Raw genomic sequence first — 5,563 nt, 5'->3', positions numbered from 1 at the left:
GATATTTCTAGAAAACGTGGCGTGACACTAGTCACGTGACCTCGCCGACGCAACAGCTATTTATTTGCGCAAGGAGTGAGCTTTTAAATGTATTCTGTTACGTAAAATATTTCAACAGATCATTGAGCTTTTGAAGTGAAATCTTGAGCTGTTTCACCTTGCACTTAAAACATCCCAACTTCTTTCACCTCATTTGCAACAGTCTTGTAAATCAACTGTTGTTTTAGAGATTGTTTCGATACCAGTATTAGCTGTTGTTTTAGAGATTATTTCGATACCAGTATTAACTGTTGTATTAGAGAGTAAAGTTATGTAATCACTTCTGTGTTTTTGTTGACAAACGTTGTACTTGCTAAGTAGAGCAAACTATAAACTTGCCATTATGTAGAGAAAATCCTTTACGTGTCCGCAACCACTAATTTGTGTCTCCTGTAGCTGTGTCCGCACTTGCCTATCACATTCACAATGTATTTCATCCACCCCAGTACTTTCCGCCTCTTTTGTACATGTTCTCGGTATACAGACATTTTATTAGTAAATTACTGATTTCTTCACTGCTGACCTTCAAAACAGCCTTTGTGCATGACATTTTTTCATGTTCTTCGATTTTTTGATGAATATGTCTTCAGTCTTTCATTCCTTCAATAAACGGATTTGGTACAGAACTCTTAGTAGGCAGACTGAGTAAAATATATGTGTGTGTATGCAGCATTTTTTTCGGTGCAGTAGATCAGCCACTTGCGATCAGTTCCATCCATCCAAGTACATTTTTCTTCATTACAGGATCACTAATGTTATGTATCGGAAGATAATTAAAACAAAGTAATCCGATGTGTATTAGGACGAGTAAAGTAGTTGAATGTGAACATCTGTTGTAGAATTACTCAAGGGCTATCTGCGCTAGCTATACCTAATTTTGAAGTGACAGGTCAGAAAGAAGGCAATTAGTCAACATCACTGACCGCCAACTCGTGGGGTACTTTAACCGAATAGTGGGATTTGACCATCATTCTTATAATGCTGTGTGCGATTTTTTTTCCTGCGGTGATGGGAATCGAACCTCTAATCCACAGTACGGCAAACTAACCGTTGTCCATATTTGTGAAATTATAATAGTGCACTAATTAGTTAAGGTTTTGGTGTTTTGTTTTGCCTAGATGATTTGTTGTCATGTGGTAACCTAATCCAACATTCTACACCGTGATCAGCTCACACAGGTACACAGTGTAGTAGAATGTTGACCGACAAAAATAGGATAAATTAAACTCATTTGTGACTGAATAGTTATATATATTGCTATATGTTTATTCTTGCCTGTGTTATTATGTAGAGGTGATACAAATGTCATCCCCTATTTTGTTTACATTGTTTTTGAAGGATTTATATTAGCCATTCCTACTATCTTGTTTACATTGTTTTTGAAGGATTTATATTAGCCATCCCTACTATCTTGTTTGCATTGTTTTTGAAGGATTGATATTAGCCATCCCTACTATCTTGTTTACATTGTTTTTGAAGGATTGATATTAGCCATCCCTACTATCTTGTTTACATTGTTTTTGAACGATTTATATTAGCCATCCCTACTATCTTGTTTACATTGTTTTTGAAGGATTGATATTAGCCATCCCTACTATCTTGTTTACATTATTTTTGAACGATTTATATTAGCCGTCCCTACATTTATTTCCTTTTTTGAAAAGTTTTTCCTTGTTTGTTTATTTGCAGTGTTTCAATATACTTGGGAATGTCTAAATACAATGAGGTTCCAACTGTAATATTTATTGTTTATCTATTATTGGATGGTAATTCCTGTTTCACACTGTAATTAAGCTTACAAAGTTCTGTAAAAGAGCAAACTTTAAGGTGTAATAATAACATCGTTTGCGCTAGAATTATGATATTTTAAAAGTACTATTAATTATTAATAACGCTTATAAAAGCGAATACCATGTTTGGAATTACGTCACCTCGGTGAAATTGGCTAACACCATTGTTTTGGTTTTTGAGTTATCGTGTAATAAAAAGAAGCAGAAGAAATAAGAACGAGAAATTCAAATTTTTGCTATGATATTTACAGACATTTCTAGAACTTATGACTCAGTCATTACATAGATATTGTTATAACAGGAAGCACTGTATTGTAAAGTTCAGATGTCTTTGAGGAGATATTTAAAATACCATTTCGATGAACAATCCCTACGTAGGCAGTGCTACCGTCTGCCTGATAATATTCCTACTACCCTTAATGTGTTAAACATTTTTTTATATAAACTTAGTCGCTTGTCATGTATATTTTACTGTTGATAGCAACATAAAGTTGACAAACAATTAGTTTTTTTATGTTGGCCATTGGTCAGATAAAGTTTTTGTATACTTTTAACATTCTTCCTGCTTTTAATTTTACAATTTTTATTCAAATTACCTTGAATGAATATTTTGCTATGTAATATTTTAGTCTGCCAATTTATATTACTTAATTAACCCTCTTCCTATTCTGCCATATTAATATAACAAAAATCTGTAACCAAAGGTGTGTTGAGGTCGGAGATTTAGAATATCCAAGATGGCAATATCTCTTGTACTTAATGGCAGGGTTCTAGTTAACCCAAAATCCCGATTCTGTACGCACGGGAATTTGTCGGGACGCATAAGTTTTGACACCCCGGGTACCGAATACGTACCGCAAAATGCCCCATACGAAAGACAGGCACAAGTACTTTGCTTCGAACTTTGTACCATAACAAAGTAAACAACATACAGTTGTCCACAGTAAACTTCTAACAGGTTTCACCAATGACAATAAATTGTACGAAAATAAAGCCACGTGAAAGTATCACATGATTAAACAGATATCATTAATATATTTAAGTAAAATCACAGACTTAACAAGTGTCACACATACTGAAACTTTTATTAACAAAACTTCAAGAATTACATATACTAATAAACCATTTGAAAAAACTGCAAACATTTTGTTAATGTAATAATATTTGCAGTAAACTCTTGTATGTAATAATATCTGCAGTATATACTTGTATGTAATAATATTTGCAGTAAACTCTTGTATGTAATAATATCTGCAGTATACACTTGTATGTAATAATATCTGCATTATGTACTTGTATGTAATAATATCTGTAGTATATACTTGTATGTAATAATATCTGCAGTATATACTTGTATGTAATAATATCTGCAGTATACACTTGTATGTAATAATATATATACTGCAGATATTATTACATACAAGTTCATACTGCAGACTTGTATGTAATAATATCTGCAGTATATACTTGTATGTAATAATATCTGCAGTATATACTTGTATGTAATAATATCTGCAGTATATACTTGTATGTAATAATATCTGCAGTATGCACTTGTTCTAGCATGTGATTAGTCAAACTTGTTTGTTAAAAACTGGCATTCACGGGCTGTAATGTATCATAAAAGAATAATCTAGACACATAATTATCTAACCTTTGATCTTTGGCCTGAACAGAGTAGAATTATGTTAGTAAATTATGAAACTAACATTGACACTACCTACACTTTCCGACTGACACAGACTGAACTTTTGACTTATTGCTGTATGTTAGGCAGTTTAATCCTACTGAGTAGTGAGTTTAAAATGTTTTCATTGTAAAATACAAATACTTAGAAAAATACAATGATTGTACAATAACTGTTTTTTGTTTGTTTATAAGCTATATTAAAAGTCTTACATACTGTACTGAACTAAATAAGTTATAAAATGTACAAAAGTTTTATGACAAGTTGTGATTCATGTAAAGTTCTTTGTGCCATGCAATAAATGAAAACAAGAACTAGTACATTTCATCTGATATATAACAACACAGAACACTGATTTGTAACTGATAAAAACGATTAACATATTTGATGATCTTTGTATAAAGTATAAATAAAAGATAATGCATCACACATTGCCATAATATTATTTCAAAATCTCAATATCTATGTGAAGAAAATATTTATTTTGAAATGCAAAATAGTCGATAAACGAGTTTTTCTGAGCTTACAAACTGAAATTTTACATGATAAATCTAGTGAAATGATATGCAGAGATCAAATATTTTGTCATCAACGTTGTCTTTTGTTATGCTAAAAATACGAAAACCAATCAGCAAAATAACAGAAGCACCGGATGTTTTTCACTTACTTTTACAATACGTCTGAACCAGGATTAGAAATCTGCTAAATGTAGATGTTTCTTAGAACTTGCCAAAGTCGAGAACTTCTCTCTAGTAATGTAATGCATTGGCAGACTATAAGAGAAAAGGTCAAAAGTTATACTGTCCAAAATTCCAGCACGATGCGAATAGTCATGTAATTTATGAATTTCAATTGCATAATATGTTTTTACAGTTCTTTTTTAATGAAGAAACATTCTATGGTCATATTAGATCAACTATCTGTACTATACCCACCATGGGTATCGAAACCCGGATTCTAGCGTTATAAGTCCGCTGTATCACTGGGGGGCTTTAATCAGACGAACTTGTAATATTGCGAAAAGTGCTCCCAAATTTAAGTTTTAAGTGATGATACTCCACATTTAATTTATAGTATCATGCAAAGTAATGAAGAAAATGTTTCCATGTTTTTCTATTTTACTGTAAATGTTTGGAACTATTTTATTATTCTACTTAAACACAAATTGATCATTGAAAATTTCTGATTTCTCAGTCACTTTGAATTCATTATTAAGTATATACATACATGGCACAACTATAAATAACTTAGAAAAGACATTAAAAATCTCTTTAAAATTTTTTTAAATACTATTTTGTTCTTGCCTTAAAGAAATTATCAGAAATGTTATTCTTACTGCAGCAATCACGAGAAGAGGACTCAGTTGTTCTAATATTGATGGTACTGAAATGAAAAACATAAGTTAAAAACAAGTTACTTGAGTGACTTATAATTAAGTGCAACTTGTTTTTGTTATATGATAATTTTGGAGGTAGGTTATGTTTCGTTTAACATTATATATTAGTATACATTTGCTTTCTTCTGTGATAATCCCGGTAAAAATTTATTTTGCGTTTTTGCTTTGTAGTTTATAACACTCAGATACATTGACTGTGTTTGCGTATCAAAATAAACTGATCATGTGCCGTGTCATGTGACTGATCACTATTAATACAGAAATATGTTCATAACAAGACAAAAGACAAGAGCAATGAGTTCTCAGACTTTCAAGGATGCATAATTGTCGATACTCACTTACTAGAAATGTTTAAATTGAATACTGCTTATTTGTTTGAGTGTTCAAAGACATTTATAATTGGGGTCTATATGAGTGATAGCTGCTTAATTATCGTGCAACTACGGTAGTCATACGACTAAAAAATGAATAACTGAAAGGAAGTAGTGATCATTGTATTCCATATCAGTAAGTGATTTTAAGTGAAATGTTATTTGACATTGAAAGAATCACTCGTCTGAACTGGCCAAGTGGTGCGAGTTCTATGGAGCACATTGCATGGCTCTAGCTCGGTTCTCCCTCATATACTTGAAGTATGTATGACTTATCAAC

General features: G+C 31.8%; 1 long non-coding RNA gene across 1 annotated transcript in view; it reads right to left on the bottom strand.

Moving 5' to 3' along the window:
• LOC111087148 overlaps positions 1-5,563 on the bottom strand; it is a 21,762-nt gene that overhangs the window by 9,334 nt on the left and 6,865 nt on the right. The window contains exon 2 of the long non-coding RNA XR_002611865.1: positions 4,184-4,899. This is a non-coding gene — a long non-coding RNA (uncharacterized LOC111087148). The remainder of the gene's footprint in view (positions 1-4,183; positions 4,900-5,563) is intronic.

This window comes from Limulus polyphemus, unplaced genomic scaffold (assembly GCF_000517525.1).
Source record: "Limulus polyphemus unplaced genomic scaffold, Limulus_polyphemus-2.1.2 Scaffold1794, whole genome shotgun sequence".
Lineage (NCBI taxonomy): Eukaryota > Metazoa > Arthropoda > Merostomata > Xiphosura > Limulidae > Limulus > Limulus polyphemus.
This window is presented reverse-complemented; position numbering and strand designations above follow the sequence as displayed.